Consider the following 26661-nt stretch of genomic DNA (forward strand, 5'->3'; position numbering starts at 1 on the left):
TTAATTTTGAGGGCAACGACAATCCTTTAACCAGTTTCGTAGGTACACAGATTTCTTTCATCTGGAGTCCTTCTCCGAAACTATAGCTCTGACTAAATTACAAATGAACGCGAACAGTCACAACAGCAAGAAACTTCTTTGTTTTATAAGGTCACCGGTTTCGGTTTGATACAGATCATCTTCAGACCTCAAACTGAAGTATTTACATACAATAGAGCGAGACGGACGTAGTAATACATAAACTACACCTTACATAACAAATAATAAACGAAGATATTATACCCGTGATTGCTGATGGTATCTGTGAACGGAGCAGGCGCTACGGCTCCAAGAACGCTAACTGCTGAGAGCAATGCTGCTGTTGGTAAAATACGGGATGCTCCGCCCACTGCACACCGAATTACAACTGCGGTAGCTAATCGGGCATACAGTGCATCAAACGTTTGAAACAGTAAACTATATACGAAATGGTCACACGAAATCTAATAACAGATGAAGAAATAACGTCAATCTATGATAAAAGTATATATAAAAGAGATAATCAATCATAATTTGTTTCGAGATCATCGACAAGCATCTGTGTGAATTTATCGCAAACTCGTAGATTGTATGGCAGCACTGTCGGTTATGCGGCGTTAATGGTTCCGATGGAGACGTCGTGGTCTTTTCGATGTGCACCATCTAGCAGAAGAGAAACTGAGAGCTGCAACAGCGGATGGATGTCAAATAGGTACTGCCACACAGGTCGACATGTAGCAATGCATGGAAGTGATTGCGTATTGCTCTTAGATCGTAGTGCCAGTGAAAACACCACTTAAATGCCGCCGTTTGTTTCATCGGAACGGGGTGGAGGTGACGATGTGCACGTTTCACAGATGCCAGTTTCAAAGTTGCGACAGCGACTAATTGTTACCAACTCTGGGCATGCAAGTAAGACGACAGTCGTAATATGTGCCGAATTTAATAAGTGTGGTCACATCATTCGCTCCGATTGTCCTGAACATTCTTCAAATTAATCACGAGCGCGAGCAATTGTGGCCCAGTGACTTGGCGCACTATCATCCGTATTATTCCAACAATAGATGCAGCGCGCGCGCGCGCACACACACACACACACACACACACATACACATACACACACACACACACACACACACACACACACACACGACCTGCTGAAGCCAGGCTGGCAGTTTTGACAAAGGCCTTGTTGGCCGAAAGCTTATTTTGTGTCTTTTTGTTGTGCCTATTAGCGACTCAGCAACTCCGCTATGTGGCGAGCAGCAACTATCCTTTTCTTAAAGTTGTTACATTCCATCCTACATTTTCCATTGTTATAAAATATATATTTTTGTAATCGTTGATAAGCTAAAAAAAATGAAGAACGCCAGTAGCTTAGACGAGAGGTCCCTCCGTATCGCATTTTTCGAGGTTCATATTTGTGAAGATTCCATTCATGGAGGAAGTCTCTTATGGTGTGGGCAAGCTTTTTAACAACCAGGGTTTGCGTGCCTTTTGCACTACTGTTAATAAGCTCCAACATAGCTACATTGACAATGAGCGTCCCCATCATTATAAGTACAATGTGTCGTGTGATACTGATTAGAATACAGTAATCGTGAGCAGATGAGTAGAATTAATTAATAGAGGGTATAAGAACAGGTTCAGCGAGCACGTGCTAACCTAGAAATGCCAGCTTAAACATAATTGTGCTTTTTCTGAGCATCGTAAGTCAAGTCAGCACCACTCTTCCACACTAGAAAACTTGAGAATACTACATCTTGTTCAGAAGGGCTAAAAGCTGGATCTACTTGAGGAGTTGCGAATTGTTAAACGTCTCTATGTTGACAAATTCAATTTATTGACCGTTCACTGACTAACAGTATGAGAGGTATTACCAGAGTTACAATGTTGTTACATGTCGACAGCCTCTCAGGGATTCAGCATTCGTATAGGCTTGACCACGCAGCGATTCCTGAGCTAGGTATTGGTAAGCGCCGCCAGTCACATGTCACCTTAGGCTCTGTGCTTGCTTCAGTGTCCCCCAGCGGTGGAACGTTGTGTGTTGATCTTGGATGGACCACCCAGATATCGGCGATGGAAAAAACCTCTACCAAAAAGAAAACCTTAGTTTAAAGGTGTGCTGCACGCTGATGAGCTACATGGCAGTTGATTTGGAACACTCGTTACCTCGTGAACCAGCCGGACCTCAATTTTATAAGGCTCTCCCACACATGCAGGGCCCTGTCACCACGGATGTTTATTTCCCTAGCTGCTCGTGTGGCCGGAATGGATCCTCCAGAATTTTCGCTTCTTCCTTCCGCCGGAAAGGTTGGGCTGCTGGTAGATACCAACACCGAATCAAACAGAAGGGCATGTGCAGAAAGTCCTCCAGCTAGGGGTACTACACGGGGCCATTAAGTAGCGAGTAACCGATGCTGGTGGCCAAAATGAGTTTCTTGTAGCTAGATGGGAGGAGTCGAGCTTTGAGAAAGTTTCAGGTTTTTACATACAAAAGGACTGAGAGGGGATCACTAGGAGTTTAATTTCTGTCAAGCGTTTGCGAAACAGGAGCCTGATTGTAGTAACATCTAATTCCCAACAAGTGAAGAACATCCAGAAGACTCACTGTTTCGGGCAGTATTCAACAGAAAGTGAACTGCACCACACCTTGATATGTAGCAAAGCTGTCCTCACCTGCTGGGATAAAGTTGACATTCCCCGAGAAGAACTGGAAGCTGATTGGTCCCAGTAAGGCGTCGTTGATGTGCAAAACGAAATGAAAGGGTGTATGGCGATCTTGTGAACTCAGCTTATACTGACTTTCGGCAGCACAAAACTTTCAGAGCACATTACGGCCGGTTTCTTCGCCTCAGTGTGCGGTCTTATTTTCTCAACCAAATGTTCTGTTTTACGTGCCAGCGCTTTGGGCACACCGTCTTTGGTTGAAACAGAGAAGCCATTTGTGTCAAATGTGATAAGGCCACCCATGAAGTTGTTAGTTGTTCATCTCCTAAGTATGTTAACTCCTCTGGGGTTCACCCTGTTAGGAATACGGACAGCAATGTCTTCCTAGAAGAAACGAAGATACAGGAGATCGAAACAGCTAAGTGTATCTCTCATGGTGATGACAGAAAGATCAATAAGGTCAAGGAGCCCTGTAAGGTCGCTACCACCTTTGCCACTTTTCTTAAACAGCTATTTTAGAAGACCGTGCTCCTACACAAACGGAGGTTGCTAATGTTAGCACTAGTAGCTGCGTTTACCAGAGCAGTACCTCAAAGCCTACACCTCCTCTCAAAACCTCAGACAAGGCAGCCGTAGCTAACTTTTCAGAGCTCCCTGCTCCTCCAAAGGTTCAGTCTGGTACACTGTCCCACCTATCCATCTCCACTACTAAGGCTGTGGCTTCGAAGCCGACCCAGAACAAAGAGTTAAAGGTGAAGCGTCTTCCACTAAAGGAGCTGGGAAGTAAAAAGTTCAATGATGTCGCTGACATCCTATCTGTCTTTTTTTACTCTTCTGTAGAGCTAAATGAACTTGATGTCGGATTGGGGCAATTATCTCACCCCAGGACTGAGCCTCTACCAATTACGTGCTCCCCCATCCACAGGGAAAGACAGGGTGTATGTGCAGCACCTGCGATAGATGGCTACCATATTAACAGTGAAACATTAATGGCTTACGTGTGCATATGAAGGAACTGAAGCTGCTAGCACTGGAACAACCTGTGTGCCTGTGTTTACAAGAAACTCTTTGTAGAGACACTGACGTCACTGTGGTAAATGGCTCTGAGAACTAAGGGACTTAACATATTAGGTCATCAGTCACCTAGAAGTTAGAACTACTTAAACCTAACTAACCTAAGGACATCAACACATCCATGCCCGAGGCAGGATTCGGACCTGCGACCGTAAAAGTCGCGCGGTTCCGGACTGAAGTGCCTAGAACCGCTCGGCCACCGCTGCCTCCGACGTCTCTGTGCTATGCGACTATACCCTCCACTGAAAGATTGACTTGATTACGGACAGAGCCAAGTGAGATGTGCTGTATTTGTCAATACAGTATACCATTCCTGTTCTCCACCTGGCAACTGACCTGCAAGCAGTTGCCATTGAAAACCATGTGTGTCAGAGGATCACTGTTTTTTCAATGTATCTACCTCTGCAAGATGAAACAGTCTGTTAGGCTCTCACAGATCTTACAGATCAACTCGAATGACCATTTACCCTGATGAGAGACTTCAATGCTCATTATGTCCTCAGGTTCGAGTTTTGGAGAGCCTCATGACGTCTCATGAACTAAGATCCTCAACACAGATGCTACCACTAATTTCTGTCTCAACACAAGTGCTATCACTCATTTCTGTGCTGCTACCGTGTCCTTCTGAGCCATCTGCAGCTCTCGCAGACTCTGTTCAGTATGAATTCATGGACGACCTTCAGTCGAGTAATCACTTTGCACTCCGCATTCACCTACCGCATGGGGCATTCCCTGAAGAGAGGCCACTGAAATGAATGGTCAGGCGGGATAACTGAATGCTCTTCAGTGAACGGGCTGTGTTTGTACACGATGACAGAGTGGACGAAAGTATGGGTCACATTACATGATGCCGCTGACTTGTCCATCGCAACGTCCTCAGGCTATCTTCAACCCATATCTTGGTGGACTGGTGAGTGCCACCCAGAAACCTGTGTCAGATATGTGGCTCTTCGATTGTTTCAGAGCCTCCAAACAGCAGTGAACCTCACAGGATTTCAGGTAAGCTAGGCTCGACGTATAATGAAGGAGGGCGAGGAGTGATCGAGGGAAGTATTTCTGAACTCCATCAACATTCCATTTGTTCTACAGAAGTATGGGATGCTGTCAGGACGATTTGTGGTAAACAACTCATTTACTCCCAGTATCACAGGTACAGAAACGAGGATGTCTCAGGACAATGCCAGGAGACATAGCACATATGGTGGCGGGTTACTCTGCAAAAACTACCCATCTGGGAGATGGAATCGGCACTGTCTGAGACTGGTGATACAGCGTCACGACCAAATCGTCCGCAAATGTTTTAAATTAATGTGGCAGAAGAGTCAGTTCCCAACTCGGGAAGAGAAGCATTTTTCATACCTCTCCTCAAACCAGGAAAGGGCAGCACATGTCCCTGTAGTTACCTGAGTACCCCCTTCACGAGCTGTGTAGGAAAGTCCATGGAGGGAATGGCGAACCGTCGTCTGGTCTGGCTGTTAGACAGCAGGAAACTCCTCAGCTGCTCTCAGTGAGGATTTTGGAGATTTTGTTCCACTGTTGACAACCTGATCCTACTAGAGGAGGCTATTCAGGCTTTCCTGCTTAAATAAGACTGCTTTGGCATATTCTGTGATATCAGTAAGGAAGACGATACTAGTTGGAGATTCAGTATTCTTTCTACAACTGCATAACGGGGCTTTCGTGGCCCCCTCCCCATATGCATACGGTCAGTCCTGTCCAAAAGGAGTTTTAGGTCCGGAGTTTGTGACGCGCTGTCATATTGTTTTGAATAGGGAATGGTGTCCCTCAGGGCAGTGTTTTAAGTGTTACTGTCTTTCCCACAGCTATAAACAGTATCATTTATACTACACGGAGCTACATACAATGCTCCTCGTTTGTGAACGATTATGCTGCTATATGTTCCTGCTCAGCTGTTGCAACAGTGACTCGTCAGTTGAAATTTGGGTATGGAGCTTAGAGAAGTGGGCTGCAAAGGCACTGTTTCAGTTTCCTGTAGATAAGTTTGTGTCTGTTCGATTTGGTCATTCTCTCGATTTATAATTTACGTCACTTGCATAAGACGGGTATCATTGTACATTTTAAAGATTGAGATTTGTGGGTCATATTTATGAATCTGTCATAGTTAAGCCGCCTCAGATACCTGATATCTTGAAGTGCCTTAGCTGCAGGTCTTGGAGGAGCACAAAGGGCACGACTGCTTCGATTTTATAGGGCTTTCATGCATTCGAGTGTGGACTCTGGGTGCATGGTGTACGGTTCAGCGAGGTCTTTGTACCTGAAAATATTGATGCTATCTACCATGAGAGGGTTAGGCTAGCCATGGATGTTTACAGGACCAATCCCAAATATCTGTGCTGAGGCTGGGGACCCGCCACTCACCATCCAGCAGTGTCAGGATTACACGTTCCTCACAGCTCCGACGTCGTCTGCATACCGTAATGTTGCTCGTCCATCTTTGGAACGACCTTCTCGCAGTGTACTGTGTGATATGATACGTCGTAGTTATGTACATATTTTTTTTTTTTTTTGTTTGGGTTTAAGGGCGCTCAACTGCTGAGGTCATTAGCGCCCTGTCACTGTTGTTAGAGCACATGGAATCTGTTAAAACTCAAGGAGATGGGGGGACACCAGAAGGACCTGACAAAGATGCAGATAAAATAAGTAAAAAAGTTAAATGTCTTTGGACAAGCCAGTTAAAGTTATAAAACGCAGAATACGAGCAGCTGCTCGAGCCTCATCAGCTAAAACATCCGGTAAAGTAGATGGCAAGGACAGGACAACACGAAATTGACTAAAACGGGGACACGACAATAAAACATGGCGCACTGTTAATTCCTGACCACAAGGGCACTGCGGGGCTGGGTCACCGGAGAGCAGGTAGCGGTGGCTAAACCGGCAATGCCCAATCCGCAACCTGGTCAGAAGGACCTCCTCGCGCCGAGATGGTCGGGAGGATGTTGTCCAAGCAGTTGGGAGCGGTTTTACTGCCCGGAGCTTGTTTCCTTGGAGGGATGACCAAGCATCCCACCACAACGACACAAGTCTCTTACATACATCCCCACGAACGTCAGATGACGGGAGACAGTGGGAGGCTGGCCGAGGCAGGAGGACTGCAGCCTTGGCTGCAGCATCCGCAGCCTCATTCCCAGGCACTCCTACATGTCCGGGAACCCACAGAAAGCTGACAGAACCACCATTATCAGCGAAAGAATGGAGGGACTGCTGTATCCGTTGAATCAAGGGATGGACCGGATAGGGAGCTCCAAGGCTCTGAAGAGCACTGAGTGAGTCAGAGCAGAGTACGTACGATGAATGGCGGTGGCGGCGGGCATACTGAATGGCCTGATGGAGAGCAAAATGCTCGGCCGTAAAGCTCGAACATTGGTCGAGGAGCCGGTATTTAAAGGTGGCGGCCCCGACGACAAAGGCACAGCCGACACCATCGTCAGTTTTGGAGCCATCGGTGTAAATAAAGGTGTGACCGGCAAGGCGAGCACGAAGTTCGACAAACCGTGAGCAATACACTGCAGCTGGAGTACCTTCCTTCGGGAGTGAGCTGAGGTCGAGATAAATATGAACCGGAGCCTGGAGCCAAGGTGGTGTCGGGCTCTCACCCTCTCTGAAGGTGGTAGGGAGGGCAAAATCCAATTGTCGAAGCAGGCGACGGAAGCGGACTCCGGGGGGCAGCAGGGCAGACACATACAACCCGTACTGACGGTCGAGAGAATCGGCGAAGAAGGACTTGTAAGAGGGGTGGTCGGGCATAGACAACAGCCGGCAGGCATACCGACACAGCAGTACGTCGCGCCGGTAGGTCAATGGTAATTCGGCAGCTTCAGCATAAAGACTCTCGACAGGACTAGTGTAGAAGGCTCCGGTCGCAAGACGTATCCAACGATGGTGGATGGAGTTGAGCCGGCGTAAGAGGGATGGCCGAGCGGACGAGTAGACGAAGCTCCCATAATCCAGCTTCGACCGGACTATGGACCGATACAAGCGAAGCAGGACAGTGCGATCTGCTCCCCAAGATGAACCGCTAAGAACTCTAAGGACATTAAGGGAACGTGTACAACGGTACGCCAAATAAGAGACATGTGGAGACCAACACAGTTTCCTGTCCAACGTGAGCCCCAGAAACTTAGTTGTGTCCACGAATGGGAGAACAACAGGACCGAGATGGAAGGATGGCGGAAGGAACGCTTTATATCGCCAAAAGTTGATACAAACCGTCTTCTCTTCGTAGTTCTGTATATGACCACGGTGGCGCGTCACGTAGTCCCCTCTTCGATACGTCGGAGGAATACAACGTTTTGATTGGGATTTCCAATTAGCAGTTATGAGATACTGGTCTCTCCTATCCCCGCTGCGTTGAGGTTGGGTCCCATGTGCCATTGGATATTCAATCGCTATTGAGTAGCATTTTATAAATTACGATTATGTACTCCTTTCTATTCCTCGGATTAAAGCACCACCTGCGGAGAAACGAAGAAATTTCTTCAGACGACACGTATGTAGAATTTGCTGTAGTAATCTGCAAAGCAAGGGTTACTGTTCAAGATTCCGAAGTTGCCCCTCACTAGAGCCCTCACGGTGGGGTGTGGGCTGTCGAGTTTGGTATAATTGGATGTCCCCCTCTGAGAAAAACAGAATGGAATTGTAGCTGTTTTTCATCTGATATGTAGTTTCCGAGATATCTCAATATTCAATGAAAATGAACACTCTGTAGAATAACGTCAAAGTGACACAGTTTGATGCTGGCTGCTGAATGAATGAAGCTACTCCAAATTATAACTACCTAAATATCACAGGGATTAATTATGTGGATGACTACGGGCTCTTTATCAGCTGAAGGTCGCGGAACAGTTATGCGCTTTCGAAGTGAGACAGCACATTTGTCGTCGCAAATAGCGTTCTGCAAATTACAATGAAAATTTAAATGGGGATTATTAAGATATTGAGTCCTCGTCGGGAACAGTAAAAGTAATCGGTGCCAGTACTGGTTTAACTGAGGTACTGAGCACGAAGCCTGTAAATATCACTGAATAATTACGACTCGTCCTTACAAAAGTTATCTTCTGTCCTAATACGAGTTAAGATTAACATTGTAGTAAACCTGTATTTGCAGCAGAGTTTTTCTAATTAATCACATGCTTTGTGAACGAGAAGTGTTGTATTACGAATGATTTTCATCTCTGGCCTGTAAGAGACGTGATTATGAAACATTCCCCATGTCTGAATAATTTGTAACAATTCCTGTGTAGCAAGACCTTTGCATTATCGACACATTCTAGGTGTTTTAGAGTAATGAAATTTCGTGGGACAATAACTTCATACGACAATATCTTTAACATAGAAACTTAGGGTAAATACTAACTCACACATCGGACCACAAAGCCTACATTCTCGGAGGAACTATCCCATTTTGCAAGGCTGTCTCTTCTGATCGAAGATTTCGGTTAACTTGCACAAATAATCAATGAAGATTTATAACAACGAAATTGCGTATTGTTCGAAAAAGAAAAGTCATATCCGTACACGCCACACATACACGGGTCTTTATGTGAAAGCATTCTCATTCAGGGAGCAGAATAACGTGTGTAGCTTCAAGAGGAGCATCCTAGTGATAAGAAAAATGTACAGTTCATTCCCGTTTTCTAGACAATTTGTCAATCAGAAGGAAAAAAAAATTACACTCTGTATCGCTGCCGTCTGTACGTTGTATGATTCTGAAACAGGCTTTACTCTCGCTTGGTATCACTTCTATGGGAAACAAAAAAATGTGTAGGAATCAATATGAGATCACCAAGCAATGGTTGTTGAAAAACTCTGTTCACCAGATCCACTGCTCTCCGGTCTCCAGGTTAATGCTGTGTTCCTTCCCTTCCGAAAGATGTTCCACGCCGTCACGTAGTGTATAGAATCCAAGCGTAGTTATTAGTCTTTCATTGTGACTGGATTGAACTGTTCCTGGTAAATAAAACACAGCGTGCCACAAATACCAGCGAGGAATATGCAGCCGTAATTTTACTTTGGGCACACCACAAGAATTGTAGTTTATCATTAGCGTTCCAAAAATATTAGACCTATTTGCATATGATGATGTCCATGAGAATCTTTACGCATAATAGTTCGGTATATCGAGAAGTCGTTTCTCTATAAACATGTAGCATAATGCAGGAAGCCCTGTACAAGATGGAAGCTTGTTGGAAATTTGGCTATTCATCCTCAGTAAAAGCAAATGTGTTGCTTTAGAAAAGGGAAAAGATTGTTACTATATGGTTACACGAATATTGTACAAACATTTTAAGCCGTAACATGGACTAAATATGTGGGAGTGCTATTACTGACCCATTCGATGCACAACGAGCACCGGAAACATAGGAAGGGCAGATGCCAGACAAATTCATGGGAAGAATCCTCAGGAAGTAAGGTCCATCCACGAAGGAAGTAGGTTAGAAAATCCTCACACAATCGATCCTCTACTATTGCTCGTGAGTCTCGGACATTTACCTGGGGGAAGTGATGATTGAGACGATCAAAAGAAGACAAGCATGTCTATACGCAACGTCCTTCAGTAAGCACGGAAGAGTGATGGATGTTGTCATCCTTCTCCAATGCCAAACATTATACGAGGCGTTGTGTATCACAGCGAGCTGTAAAAATTAAGAAAGCGTATGTTCCCAGTAAATACAACCAATACATTGCTCCCTCCAACGCATATCTCTCGAGAAATCCATAAACGGAAAATCTGAGATTCGGAGTGACACGAAGGCTTACCCAACAATCGCTCTTCCGATATACATGTGGGTAAGTGACGATTCTACATGAAATACCCTCTACCACAGACATTTTACGCTGGATGAAAAATGAATTCATTACATAAACATAACTGCCAAAGTGAGTGCAGATATATATCTCGTTCGTTACCTGGAAGTCGCGTATTAGCCCTTCTGAATCAGAAAAGACCATGAAAATGAAGAAAAAGGAAACCTGCCGATCAGGCCCTGAAAACTAAGCGATAGTCGGCTGATCGCTGTATCATCTTCATTCATCATCGAATTTGGTATGGAGTGGCATGGAGTCACCACACCGCAATCGCGACCGTTCTTAACGTTCCGACCTCACAATTAAGCAGCTCGTTAAATGGCATCAGGAGGATGTGTGCACTCTGGTCCTACTTTCCCGCTAAGGACAAATATCTGGCAGTTCAGGAAGCGAACCAGTGTCCCCGTATGAGGGTTCGTCGCGTTGACCACTTCTTCATGGAAGCTGACAGGTTAGTGGAACGCATTAGAAACATGTGATCGAAAGCATCCGAGCAGCACTATATAATGCGGAATTGACAACTTCATCTCAGGAGGGGCGGATCAGCCAGTATAAGAGGATTCCTTTCAGATTATTGTATTTTATTTATTCTTTGCAGTCATTAGGATTCTGAATGACCTGATGCGGTCAACCACGGATTCCTCTGCTGCGCCAACCTCTTATCTCAGGGTAGCACTTCCAACCAACATACTTAATTGCTAGGTGTATTTCTGTCTCCGTCTTCCCCCACTGTTTTTACTCTCTACAAGTCCCACTAGTATCATGCAGGTTCTAACATATGTCCTGTCGCCCCGTCTCTTCCGCATGTCACAGTTTTCCATACGTTCCTTTCTTCGCCAGTTCTGCGGAAAACCTGCGTTCAGTGAATTCGAAAGTAAAATTCTACGTACCGACTTGACAGAAAATCCTAGGAAGTTCTGGTCCTACGTTGAATCAGTAAGTGGCTCGAAACAGCATATCCAGACACTCCGGGATGGTGATGGCATTGAAATAGAAGATGACACGCTTAAAGCTGAAATACTAAACACCTTTTTCCAAAGCTGTTTCACAGAGGAAGACCGCACTGCAGTTCCTTCTCTAAATCTTCACACAAACGAAATAAGTGTCCAAGGAATAGAAAAGCAACTGGAATCACTCAACAGAGGAAAGTCCACTGGACCTGACGGGATACCAATTCGATTCTACACAGAGTACGCGAAAGAACTTGCCCCCCTTCTATCAGCCGTGTACCGCAAGTCTCTAGAGAAACGGAAGGTTCCAAATGATTGGAAAAGAGCACTGGTAGTCCCAGTCTTCAAGAAGGGTCGTCGAGCAGATGCGCAAAACTATAGACCTATATCTCTGACGTCAATCTGTTGTAGAATTTTAGAACATGTTTTTTGCTCGCGTATCATGTCGTTTTTGCAAACCCAGAATCTACTCTGCAGGAGTCAACATGGATTCCGGAAACAGCGATCGTGTGAGACCCAACTCGCTTTATTTGTTCATGAGACCCAGAAAATATTAGATACAGGCTCCCTCGTAGATGCTATTTTCCTTGACTTCCGGAAGGCGTTCGATACAGTTCCACACTGTCGCCTGATAAAGTAAGAGCCTACGGAATATCAGACCAGCTGTGTGGCTGGATTGAAGAGTTATTAGCAAACAGAACACAGCATGTTATCAATGGAGACGTTAAAGTAACCTCTGGCGTGCCACAGGGGAGTGTTATGGGACCGTTGCTTTTCACAATATATGTAAACGACCTAGTAGATAGTGTCGGAAGTTTCATGCGGCTTTTCGCGGATGTTGCTGTAGTATACAGAGAAGTTGCAGCATTAGAAAATTGTAGCGAAATGCAGGAAGATCTGCAGCGGATAGGCACTTGGTGCAGGGAGTGGCAACTGACCCTTAACATAGACAAATGTAATGTATTGCGAATACATAGAAAGAAGGATCCTTTATTGTATGATTATATGATAGCGGAACGAACACTGGTAGCTGTTACTTCTGTAAAATATCTGGGAGTATGCGTACGGAACGATTTGAAGTGGAATGATCATATCAAATTAATTGTTGGTAAGGCGGGTACCAGGATGAGATTCATTGGGAGAGTCCTTAGAAAATGTAGTCCATCGACACGGGAGGTGGCTTACAAAACACTCGTTCGAGTGTCTTGTGACAGCCAGAGTGTCTTGTGACAGCCAGAGCGAGAGCACCAGCAGCAGCGAGTACTGTTTGTATAAAGCGTTTATTTTGCATTTTGTTTACGACCTTCCACTAAGGAAGGGATTCTATTTGTGTTTATCTGCTCTGCATAGTAACTAACAGTGCTTGATAAAACTTTACGTAGTTTTCGTGTTAGATTTGTTAGTGTTTTCTTGATCGTTTAGAACAGAAAGCGCCCTAAAAGCGTCTTTTGTTTGTTTCGCGGCCGTTAGCCACTAGTCACTTGAATCAGCAGTTGTCTAGTGACAGCCAGAGCGAGAGCACCAGCAGCAGCGAGTACTGTTTGTATAAAGCGTTTATTTTGCATTTTGTTTACGACCTTCCACTAAGGAAGGGATTCTATTTGTGTTTATCTGCTCTGCATAGTAACTAACAGTTCTTGATAAAACTTTACGTAGTTTTCGTGTTAGATTTCTTAGTGTTTTCTTGATCGTTTAGAACAGAAAGCGCCCTAAAACCGTCTTTTGTTTGTTTCGCGGCCGTTAGCCACTAGTCACTTGAATCAGCAGTTGTCTTGTGACAGCCAGAGCGAGAGCACCAGCAGCAGCGAGTACTGTTTGTATAAAGCGTTTTTGTACTTATTTGCTGCTCTTACCTTTTAAATAGTTTTTCTGGGAAAACCTAGCGTAGTTTTCGCGTCTCGTATTTCAGTGAGTGTTTCTTGATTATCAGAGTAGCTCATCAGAAGATTACCTTGGGAATTTGTCACCGTATAGAGTAGGGTAAACATAGTCATGTGTAGGGACTGTGGTTGTTGTGAGAGGACGCAAGGAGAATTGGCCACTCTTCGGGGGCAGGTGGAGGCTTTGTCTGTTAGGCTCATCGAGCTCGAGGCGCAGGCGTCGGCTCGTAGTGGCGTTGGGGCAACTGTGGTGAGACCTATGCCTACTTCGGTGGCCTTGGAATCACATGGAACCCCTGATGTCGCTGCGTCTTCCGGCAGTGAGCATCTTACCGGTCAGCCATCACTCCAGGGTGAATGGCGGACAGTGGTGGGCTCGCGCGTGCCTGGCCGAAAGGCGAAGGCAGCCTGGTAGCTGCGTGAAAGCGTGGAGTGACTTGGACACAACTCACAGTGACCCCTCCCCTTTCCCCCATGTAATTTAGAGAGAACGTGAAGGACGCACACCATAGCAATTTCCCCTTCTCTACCCCTGTGAATGGAAGTGTAGGACGCCAGCCAAAGCGGCTACAACCACGTGTGTAAAAATTATTTGTGAACTTTTTCTTTCAGGTTTAGAAAAGACTGCTATGAGGTATATATCTGTTTATGTATCACGTTATTTTGGTTCAAATGGCTCTGAGCACTATGGGACTCAACTGCTGAGGTCATTAGTCCCCTAGAACTTAGAACTAGTTAAACCTAATTAACCTAAGGACATCACAAACATCCATGCCCGAGGCAGGATTCGAACCTGCGACCGTAGCGGTCTTGCGGTTCCAGACTGCAGCGCCTTTAACCGCACGGCCACGTTATTTTCTTTGAATTTGTGTATGTAAAAATGTATTTAATGGATCTAAGATTTTTATAATTTTTCATTTTGTATGTGTTTGTTTGTCTAAGGCAATATGTGTGCCAAAATATTTCGTTGACTTTGCTTAAAATTTTGAGTAATGACATTGTTTAAAAGGCAGTGAACATGCCTACAATTTAAATAATTAATGTAGGTAATAAGTTTTCTTTAATGTTTCTACAGGTTTATATTTCAATTTTGATTTTTCATCGGAAGTTAAACTGTACTCTTGCTTCCCTTTTTGTAATTAAATTTTTTTTTCATTCATTAACATTCATAAACAAAAAATTTAAGTAGAGGGTGATGTAGGGAAGCAGCCTACTCACGCTGTAGTAAATTCACATCAGTTTCCATTGTGTGCCAGCCAGTCTGCTGTAACTAGCTCTGACGTCATAAATGTTGCGCAATACCTTAAAAATCAAGCAAATGAACTAAAACTTTTCTAGCATGTCAAAAATAATACTAAATTAATGTGTGTTAAATATCAGTTCGATAACTTCAGCCATTTCCGAGATTTGGACGTTTTTCTGGAAAAATCATTGGCGCAACAGAAAAGAGCTAGAGACTTCAAAAGTTATATTTAGATTCATCTTTCATAATGATTTAATAAAAACAGTACTTTGGATTTCACATATTAAGACTTTAGTGGAAATTCATGATTTTCTGGTTTTTGTCTCAAAACTGAAGGAAGCAAGATAGATTAAGTAGGCTAGTAAATAAGGCTAGGATGTTTAGATTTAAATAGGTTGGAGGTCCGCTATGATTATGAAGATGTGTAAGGTTTCTTTTTAATACCTATGAAATTATAGCGATAGCGGATCTCAAAAGGGACAGTTCAGAGCTCATCTACTGCGTGCAGTGTAATTTAATTAATTCTCTCGCCCAAAGTATTTAACTTAGCCACGTCAAAATTTTATTATCAATACTTACCTGCGTGCTGAATGCACGTTTAAATTAAGAGCTTCATCGGCCATAAGCAAAAGAAGCTATAAATTATTACGTAACTTGAAGTGGTGCGTTACTAGCCCAGCGGCTAGTCGAGAGAGCCGAAAAGATCAGGCGTTCCCTTCGCCGTCCGCACCGCGGCTTTATATATAAGGACGCTACGCGAGGAAGCAAGGCCCCAGTTCTCTCCAGACGCTGAATGACACGCCATCTGTGTCGGTAGTCGCGTCGCATCAGTGTATCTGCTACAAACAGCCTCGGGTGCCGTATTAAGTTACTAGAGATATGCGGAACCATGAAAACATTTCATGTGAAGTGTTAATTCTGGGATGATTTTCATTAACTAGCTTCAGTTTGCGTATTGTCGTATTTTCACGTGCCGTCGCGGGACAGACATTCTACCAAAAATTTTGCGTGGCGTTTGATGAAATATTTTCATCAAATTATGGCGAGCATTCTTTTTAACATTTGAGTCGGACACTTATAGTTGCATCAGCGTATTAGACTCTGGACTGTTCTGTTAGTTAGGTTGTAGGGATACTTGTGTTGTTTATCAGTGAATTTCAGAATATACTCAACTATTTTGGAAAACCGTTTTTGATTAGAAATCCCGGACAATCTCCTAATTCCTCAGAGCTATAAGCTGCAGCTATAAGAACATTCTCAGGTAAAGTGGGCACTAGGATATCTATTTACTGGCTCCAAGTTTTATTAAATCACTTTCTGGGGGTCACGGAGTAAATAGAGAGCCAGTGTTGAGAACGGCAAAAGACAGCATTAACAACATTCTAAAAGCTAGAAACTGATTCAACACGCAAGCGTTTATACAGAAAATGATATTTTTACAAACTTTTAACCGCCGCCCCACATATGGTGCATCGGCCGGGAAATCAACTAAGTGAAAGTGATTTTTAACTATTCGGATTCGCGAGTGAAATGCGACACGCAACTGAGTATAAAACAGTGAATGTGTTACGTGTGCATGTGGACGACACAATTGGATTAACAACGCTTCTGGATTGACGGAGCTGGCACTGAGTCTAGCGGTGCTGCCGGCATCGCGAGAAGCCAGTCTCGCCGCACCGCAGTCGTCCCCTGGAGCAGCCGGCGCAGAGCCTGCAATTGCGGGCCACGCAAACACACAACAGCCGTCGGAGAGCCGTCCGCAGCTCAACGTGCCACGTCGCATCAGGAATCCTGGTACGCCGCGCCGGCAACGCCATACGTCGTGCAGAAGGAACTAAGTTAAGTGAAAAGCTGTTAAAAATTTTACTAACCTGCACTAAAAGACTGTTGGCGATGGAACCGCCAAAAGAAACTGAGGTTAAACTTAAATTAGAACCTATGTCTGTAGAGGGAACTGTAAATACAGACAACGGTTCGAGTGTAAATATGCATGAAAGTAGTAATGTTAAAGTGAAATATGAAGTGTTGTCTCCTGACAGTAGTGTGGGAAGGGGCAATGATTCCATAATAGAGACCCCTGTAGTAAAGCGGAAAGTAGAAATTGTAAATTTATAGGATGATAGTTTCTCTGATGAATTAAAAATGAAACAGTCATCAGAAATGGTAGAGTTTAAGAAGGAGAAGTTAGATATGACTAATCAATCAGAAGTTTCATTTAGTTTTGATGATTCTGGTATTGGAGCTAGTTTTTCGTCACCTGAGTGTGATAAAAAGCCAGCTCGTGAGCAACCCAACGATGCTGGGGCTGTTGATCTAAATGTTATATTACAAGCAATAGCTGCCAGTCAAACAAATTTTAATATGCGGTTTGAGGCAATGGACAATAAGTTAGAATCCAATAATGCTGAATTAAAGGCTGAAATAAGTGAACAGGTCAAAAGCAGTAATGCTGAAATGTCAGCCAGTAATGCTAGAATGAATGCTGAGTTAAAGTCTGAAATAAGTGAACAGGTCAAAAGCAGTAATGCTGAATTAAAGTCTGAGATTGTGGCCAGCCAAACAAATTTTAATAAACGATTGGAGGTAATGGACGATACTTTCAAGGCTGGTTGCAATAAATTGAAAGAGGATCTAGACAGTTTGAATTATAAAATTGATTGCAATCATGAGGATATTAAGAAAAAGGTTGCTCAACAATTTTCTGAAATGTGTAAGACAATAAAATCCGAAGTCGCTGAGGTTCGCAAAGACTTCCAAATGGAAGATGCGAAGCTGGAGCACAAGTTAACAGAAAAGATCGAGGCGGAGTCTGAACTGTGCTCAGATAGATTTAAAGATGTTAATATAAAAGTAAACATATGTCAAGCAGAAGTAGAAGCAATCAAAACTGACACTATTCATATTGTGCAAAGAGTAGATAATGTTGAAATGAAAGTAGAAAATATAAGTAGTAACATTGCTAACATTGAGAGTAAAGTAGCTTCAGTAACTTCTGGTAATGGTAATGTACAACAAGTTGTAGCTGCAAACGCCGCTTTTATCGGGTGTCGGCAGTTCTTGCGGTTCGATCCAGATAAAAATATCCACCCGCTAGATTTCTGGAACGATTTTGAAGATGTGATTCCACCAACTTGGTCTGAGCGAGAGAAAATCTCATTTATTAGAAGCCATTTAGCAGGTGACGCCATGCGTTGGTCAGCTGATGTTATGTTGAAATGTAAAACATTAGCGGAATTTAAAACAGCTTTTATTAATGAATATTGGTCTAGCAATAAGCAAAATGAAGTGTTGAGAGAATTTTGGAGTGGAAAACGCTTCAATGCAGGCAAGGAATCTATTAAAGAGTTTGCTAGGTCATGGATTTCACGTTTGTCACATTTGGCGGAAAAGCTAAAACCAGAAATGATTATACTAGGTCTGGAAGCCAAACTGCCATGGTACTGGCAAACTAGAATTATATCAGCCCCTAGAGACAATCTGGATCGTTTCATTGAATATTTGGAACGTGTAGAACGTGTTGCTGCCAATGAGGAGCAAGCACGTAATAACCGTAACGCCAATAATAATAATAGTAATTTTAGGAACGAGCAAATTGGCAATGTAAACATCAGAACAGTAGGTGTTCGCCATCCTAAGAGAGGTAGGAATTGGGGAAATAATTATCCGAACCAACAATGGTGTCCAAGGGATAATAATTTTGTTCCAAACAGAAATACGCATGTAAACAACAGTACGGAAAGTAAGGCTATGCCAGCTAACTATAATGAAAATAAAGGAAACAGTAGTAGACCTAGGCAGGAAAACTAGTTCCCGTCTATGAGGACACTGGCGCTCACCAGGCGGTTACTTTTCCTATGCCAGTAGTTAAGAGAATTGGTAAGACAGATCAGAATACTCAAACCGAACATGTGGATGAAGAGTCGGTAGCACCTAAGGATACAACAGAAATATTAGATCACTCACAGTATTTGATAGATACCGTGTTAGAGACGCTTTCTAAGTGGGAAGAGAAAGAGAAGGCGCAGCAGTGTAACAGTAGGGATGAGCTACAAAATACTGAATTGACAGGTGAAGAAGCAGAAGAAATTCATGCTTATATTTACGATGAGGATGATGTGCTCTTATCTAAAGTGCCTGTGCAGGATGTTGATAATGTACTAATAGATTTAGGACAGGAGATAAGTGGGAATGTAGAGGGTAGGCTGTTTGGGGTCGATGAACCCAGTAGCTGTGACCAGTTGTCACTTGAGAAGGAAACCGACGATAAAGGTGAAAGTGGTTTAGCTGTAACTAATGTTATGCCCGGTCCGGAGGCGCAGAATCGCTCAGACTACAGTAATTTGGGTCATGTTCAGCAAACTAAATGTAATGAAGTCGTGCGGTGTTTCGATTTAAAATTAATAGACAGACTGGAAAAGGCAGCTGAAAATGTAATTCAGGAAACCCCTACACACTGTGACCTAAATGTAATGAAGACAGATGTTGATCACTTTAGTTGGAGACAAATCCAAAAGGAACTACTAGATGAATCTGAGGAACCACCTGTACAACCTAGAATAAGCCACCCTATAATACTAGTGAATATGTTGGGTGTCAATGTACGTTGTCTCTTAGACAGTGGAAGTGAGGTGAGTGCAATATCTCAGTCCTTCTTTGATGCATTACCTGGTAAAGACAAACTTACTGTAATGAGGGTATCAGGACTAAGAATAGTTGGTGCTACTGGCAAGGTGTCAAAAACGGTAGAGCAAGAAGCTTTACTACCCTTTAACATTAATGGTAATTTAATTGATCATCCATGTTTAATTGTAAACAATCTCAGTATTGAGGTTTTAATTGGCATAGATTTCTTGTCAAAATATCAAAGTGTTGTTGACTTTGAAAGAAGCCAGTTAAAAATGGTCTTGCCAATAACCGGAGTAGTTATAGTACCTTTTAGTGATAAACATGTAGTAACTGATCACGAAACTTGGGAGCTGCCTATACGAGTTCTGAAAAATAGGAGGTTTTGGGACGAAGGTGTTAATCTTAATAACAATAAGCTGAATACAGAAGAAGAAGAAGAAGCAATTATTTTAGACAAAATAGAAACTAAATTGCAGGAAATCGATAGGATTTCAGCCAATCAAAAGGAAGAACTGAGACAGGTTCTAAAAAGGCATCATAAAGTATTTTCAGATCGACCTGGCAGATTCATAGGTAGCCAATGAATGCTGTAGGGAGGAGGTTGTTCTTTAACCTCCACACAGTGTGGCAGCTGTGCAGTCCCAGCTGTGTGAGATCTTCTTTCCCTTTCAGGTCTCACTCAATCTTCATCTTTCCTATCCCCAAAAATTTCGACCTCTACTTTCCAACACAAAATTTTCCGGTATGATTATCACGTCAATAATAAGCTAATGAATGCTGTAGGGAGGAGGTTGTTCTGTAACCTCTACACAGTGTGGCAGCTGTGCAGTCCCAGCTGTGTGAGATCTTCTTTCCTTTTCAGGTCTCACTCACTCTTCATCTTTTCTATCCACCTAAAATTTCTAACTCTTCTTTACAGCAATAAACCAATGAATGCTGTAGGGAGGAGGTTGTTCTGTAACCTCTACACAGTGTGGCAGCTGTGCAGTCCCAGCTGTGTGAGATCTTCTTTCCCATTTCAGATCTCACTCATTCTTCCTCTTTCCTGTCCTCAAAAATTTCGACCTTTTCTCTCCAAATACTAAAATTTTCCGTTATGACTATCAAGCCATGAGTTATGTAACCATTCTATCCACCGATTAGTGAAAAAAGAAAAATACCTAATGTGACAAACCTAATAATGACAAACAATAGAGAAGTATGACGTAATTAAGATAAAATGTATTTGAGTAACAATTATGTATAGTACCCTGGTAACTACAAAGTGTTGTTTTATTGGAAATGGTCCACCACCAGTAATTTAAAAAGATATATGAATTCATGTACAAGCAGGATCTGAAGTGGTAGTGAAACCTAGTGTATGCATTAGAGCTAACTAATAAATAATAAAAGAGATTGCTTAGTGTTATGAAAAATATGTAGATAATTTGTAAGGATAAACTCACCTGGTATAGCAAGGAAAGGCAGTGTAATGGAATTGAGCAGTGTTTGTGGTTGAGACGTGAAGGACACGTCCCTGAAGTATTTATAAGGTTGGAGCTGGCCATTATTTTAGTGTAGTGTGTGACAGGATACACCTACACATATTGAGGTTATGAGTTGGAGGCGTGAATGCGACCATAGGTACCCTTATGTTAGATGAGACAGAGCAGCTCATGGTGTCCTATAGGTTTAAGGAATTTAGCATTACGCTCGTCCATAATTACTTGATGCACTTTAGTGGTAGGTCTGAGAGCGTCCAATCGAGTGGAAATGGATTGCCACGTGAGCAAACTAATCAGCTGCAGTACACTATGAATATGAAATAAATGTGCTATCCTATGCTTTATATATTAATACAGTGAGTGTCAAATAAGTTCATACACTAGCAAAGTAAATAAATAACATACTGACAGACGTGAAACATTATTTTAGCTCAGCATAAATACACTTCAAAGTAAGTAAGTACCTAATTGCAGATGTGGAACTGACAACAGCAGAGGACCAATAAGTGGATTTAGTAGTCAACGAAACGTAGTTTGTTCTGAACACAAACAACTGTACTATTACCAAAAGTTACTCACATGCACAAAGAAGCTGAGAAAACAACCACTAATCATACTCATACTATCTCTAAGAATAAGGTAATCAAAGATGAGTCAGTTAAGTGCTTAAAATACAAATGTATCAGGAATGTACCGAGCATTGGTTCAGTGTTCCGGACCAGAAATAATAAATTCTGATTAAATATGATTTATGATTATATGCCTTGAGCATTACTTTTCTCTAGTACGTGACTAACGGCGTTTTGAGCCATTTGTTTACCAATTTTATGACAGTTAAGTAACCGTAAGAGTAAAATTGAGAAAGGTTCTGTTAACTTTGTTCCAGCGAAATAGTGAAGGATAAAATGTATATATCGCCATTTCATTGTGACCCAGCCATAGATATTAAGTGAACAGAGTCTGAGGCACTCTTTTTGTTTGTTCTACAGGACAAACCAGATAATGGCAGCCTGGTAGCTGCGTGAAAGCGTGGAGTGACTTGGACACAACTCACAGTGACCCCTCCCCTTTCCCCCATGTAATTTAGAGAGAACGTGAAGGACGCACACCATAGCAATTTCCCCTTCTCTACCCCTGTGAATGGAAGTGTAGGACGCCAGCCAAAGCGGCTACAACCACGTGTGTAAAAATTATTTGTGAACTTTTTCTTTCAGGTTTAGAAAAGACTGCTATGAGATATATATCTGTTTATGTATCACGTTATTTTCTTTGAATTTGTGTATGTAAAAATGTATTTAATGGATCTAAGATTTTTATAATTTTTCATTTTGTATGTGTTTGTTTGTCTAAGGCAATATGTGTGCCAAAATATTTCGTTGACTTTGCTTAAAATTTTGAGTAATGACATTGTTTAAAAGGCAGTGAACATGCCTACAATTTAAATAATTAATGTAGGTAATAAGTTTTCTTTAATGTTTCTACAGGTTTATATTTCAATTTTGATTTTTCATCGGAAGTTAAACTGTACTCTTGCTTCCCTTTTTGTAATTAAATTTTTTTTTCATTCATTAACATTCATAAACAAAAAATTTAAGTAGAGGGTGATGTAGGGAAGCAGCCTACTCACGCTGTAGTAAATTCACATCAGTTTCCATTGTGTGCCAGCCAGTCTGCTGTAACTAGCTCTGACGTCATAAATGTTGCGCAATACCTTAAAAATCAAGCAAATGAACTAAAACTTTTCTAGCATGTCAAAAATAATACTAAATTAATGTGTGTTAAATATCAGTTCGATAACTTCAGCCATTTCCGAGATTTGGACGTTTTTCTGGAAAAATCATTGGCGCAACAGAAAAGAGCTAGAGACTTCAAAAGTTATATTTAGATTCATCTTTCATAATGATTTAATAAAAACAGTACTTTGGATTTCACATATTAAGACTTTAGTGGAAATTCATGATTTTCTGGTTTTTGTCTCAAAACTGAAGGAAGCAAGATAGATTAAGTAGGCTAGTAAATAAGGCTAGGATGTTTAGATTTAAATAGGTTGGAGGTCCGCTATGATTATGAAGATGTGTAAGGTTTCTTTTTAATACCTATGAAATTATAGCGATAGCGGATCTCAAAAGGGACAGTTCAGAGCTCATCTACTGCGTGCAGTGTAATTTAATTAATTCTCTCGCCCAAAGTATTTAACTTAGCCACGTCAAAATTTTATTATCAATACTTACCTGCGTGCTGAATGCACGTTTAAATTAAGAGCTTCATCGGCCATAAGCAAAAGAAGCTATAAATTATTACGTAACTTGAAGTGGTGCGTTACTAGCCCAGCGGCTAGTCGAGAGAGCCGAAAAGATCAGGCGTTCCCTTCGCCGTCCGCACCGCGGCTTTATATATAAGGACGCTACGCGAGGAAGCAAGGCCCCAGTTCTCTCCAGACGCTGAATGACACGCCATCTGTGTCGGTAGTCGCGTCGCATCAGTGTATCTGCTACAAACAGCCTCGGGTGCCGTATTAAGTTACTAGAGATATGCGGAACCATGAAAACATTTCATGTGAAGTGTTAATTCTGGGATGATTTTCATTAACTAGCTTCAGTTTGCGTATTGTCGTATTTTCACGTGCCGTCGCGGGACAGACATTCTACCAAAAATTTTGCGTGGCGTTTGATGAAATATTTTCATCAAATTATGGCGAGCATTCTTTTTAACATTTGAGTCGGACACTTATAGTTGCATCAGCGTATTAGACTCTGGACTGTTCTGTTAGTTAGGTTGTAGGGATACTTGTGTTGTTTATCAGTGAATTTCAGAATATACTCAACTATTTTGGAAAACCGTTTTTGATTAGAAATCCCGGACAATCTCCTAATTCCTCAGAGCTATAAGCTGCAGCTATAAGAACATTCTCAGGTAAAGTGGGCACTAGGATATCTATTTACTGGCTCCAAGTTTTATTAAATCACTTTCTGGGGGTCACGGAGTAAATAGAGAGCCAGTGTTGAGAACGGCAAAAGACAGCATTAACAACATTCTAAAAGCTAGAAACTGATTCAACACGCAAGCGTTTATACAGAAAATGATATTTTTACAAACTTTTAACCGCCGCCCCACACACTACACACCGGAAGCAGCTACTAGGGTAGCAGAGTACGTGTGGCGTGCACACGGGGGTTTTTTAGGTTTGAGGGACCCCCTCTTGGGCGAAACGATAAAATACCTGACGGCTTACCAGAGAGGACATTATCATCGTTGATAAAGAACGTCCGTCCTCAGAGACCAAAAACAGGAAAAGTTAACGTAATATTGGTAAACTGCAGGAGTATCCAGGGCAAGGTTCCTGAATTAGTATCTCTTATTGAAGGAAATAGTGCGCATATAGTATTAGGAACGGAAAGTTGGTTAAAACCGGAAGTGAACAGTAACGAAATCCTAGACACAGAATGGAATATATACCGCAAGGATAGGATAAACGCCAATGGTGGAGGAGTATTTATAGCAGTAAAGAATTCAATAATATCCAGTGAAGTTATTAGCGAATGCGAATGTGAAATATCTGGGTTAAGTTAAGTATCAAAGGTGGGTCAGATAGGATAGTCGGATGCTTCTATAGACCACCTGCATCAGCAACCGTAGTAGTTGAGCGCCTCAGAGAGAACCTGCAGAACGTCGTGAAGAAGTTTCGTGATCATACTATTGTAATAGGGGGAGACTTCAATCTACCAGGTATAGAATGGGATAGTCACACAATCAGAACTGGAGCCAGGGACAGAGACTCTTGTGACATTAACCTGACTGCCTTGTCCGAGAATTACTTCGAGCAGATAGTTAGAGAACCAACTCGTGAAGCTAACGTTTTAGACCTCATAGCAACAAATAGACCGGAACTTTTCGACTCCGTGAATGTAGAAGAGGGTATCAGTGATCATAAGTCAGTGGTTGCATCAATGACTACAAGTGTAATAAGAAATGCCAAGAAAGGAAGGAAAATATATTTGCTTAACAAGAGTGATAGGGCACAAATCACAGAATATCTGAGTGACCACCATCAAACGATCATTTCTGAGGAAGAGGATGTGGAACAAAAATGGAAAAAATTCAGAAACATCGTCCAGTACGCCTTAGATAAGTTCGTACCGACTAAGGTCCAAAGCGAGGGGAAAGATCCACCGTGGTATAACAATCATGTACGAAAGGTACTACGGAAACAAAGAAAGCTTCATCATAGGTTTAAGAGTAGTCGAATCATAGCTGATAAGGAAAAGCTGAACGAAGCGAAAAAGAGCGTAAAGAGAGCAATGAGAGAAGCATTCAACGAATTCGAACATAAAACATTGGCAAACAATCTAAACAAGAACCCTAAAAAGTTTTGGTCATATGTAAAATCGGTAAGCGGATCTAAATCCCCTATTCAGTCACTCGTTGACCACGATGGCATCGAAACAGAGGACGACCGAAGAAAGGCAGAAATACTGAATTCAGTGTTCCGAAACTGTTTCACTGCGGAAAATCGTAACACGGTCCCTGACTTGAGCCGTCGCACGGACGCCAAAATGGAAAATATTGAAATAAACGATATCGGAATTGAAAAACAACTGCTATCACTTAGTAGCGGAAAAGCATCCGGACCAGACGAGATACCCTTAAGATTCTACAGTGATTATGCTAAAGAACTTGCCCCCTTTCTATCAGCAATTTATCGTAGATCGCTGGAAGAACGTAAAGTACCTAGCGACTGGAAGAAAGCGCAGGTCGTTCCCATTTTCAAGAAAGGTCATAAATCAGATGCGAATAATTATAGGCCTATTTCGCTTACGTCAATCTGTTGTAGAATAATGGAACATGTTTTGTGTTCTCGTATTATGACGTTCTTAGATAATACAAATCTCCTTCATCATAACCAACATGGATTCCGCAAACAGAGATCATGTGAAACTCAGCTCGCCCTATTTGCCCAAGAAATTCACAGTGCCGTAGACACTGGCGAGCAGATTGATGCCGTATTCCTGGACTTCAGGAAGGCATTTGATACGGTTCCGCACTTACGTTTAGTGAAAAAAATACGAGCTTACGGAGTATCGGACCAGGTTTGTGATTGGATTCAGGATTTCCTAGAAGAAAGAACACAACATGTCATTCTTAACGGTTCAAGATCTGCAGATGTAGAGGTAATTTCGGGAGTACCGCAGGGAAGCGTGATAGGACCTTTATTGTTTACAATATACATAAATGACTTAGTTGACAACATCGGTAGCTCCGTGAGGCTATTTGCAGATGACACGGTTGTCTACAAGAAAGTAGCAACATCAGAAGACTCGTACGTACTCCAGGAGGACCTGCAGAGGATTAATGTATGGTGCGACAGCTGGCAGCTTTCCCTAAACGTAGATAAATGTAATATAATGCGCATACATAGGGGCAGAAATCCATTCCAGTACGATTATGCCATAGGTGGTAAATCATTGGAAGCGGTAACGACCGTAAAATACTTAGGAGTTACTATCCGGAGCGATCTGAAGTGGAATGATCACATAAAACAAATAGTGGGAAAAGCAGGCGCCAGGTTGAGATTCATAGGAAGAATTCTAAGAAAATGTGACTCATCGACGAAAGAAGTAGCTTACAAAACGCTTGTTCGTCCGATTCTTGAGTATTGCTCATCAGTATGGGACCCTTACCAGGTTGGATTAATAGAAGAGATAGACATGATCCAGCGAAAAGCAGCGCGATTCGTCATGGGGACATTTAGTCAGCGCGAGAGCGTTACGGAGATGCTGAACAAGCTCCAGTGGCGGACACTTCAAGAAAGGCGTTACGCAATACGGAGAGGTTTATTATCGAAATTACGAGAGAGCACATTCCGGGAAGAGATGGGCAACATATTACTACCG

The sequence above is a fragment of the Schistocerca americana genome, chromosome 3 (genome assembly GCF_021461395.2).
Source record: "Schistocerca americana isolate TAMUIC-IGC-003095 chromosome 3, iqSchAmer2.1, whole genome shotgun sequence".
In the NCBI taxonomy this organism is placed as follows: Eukaryota; Metazoa; Arthropoda; class Insecta; order Orthoptera; family Acrididae; genus Schistocerca; species Schistocerca americana.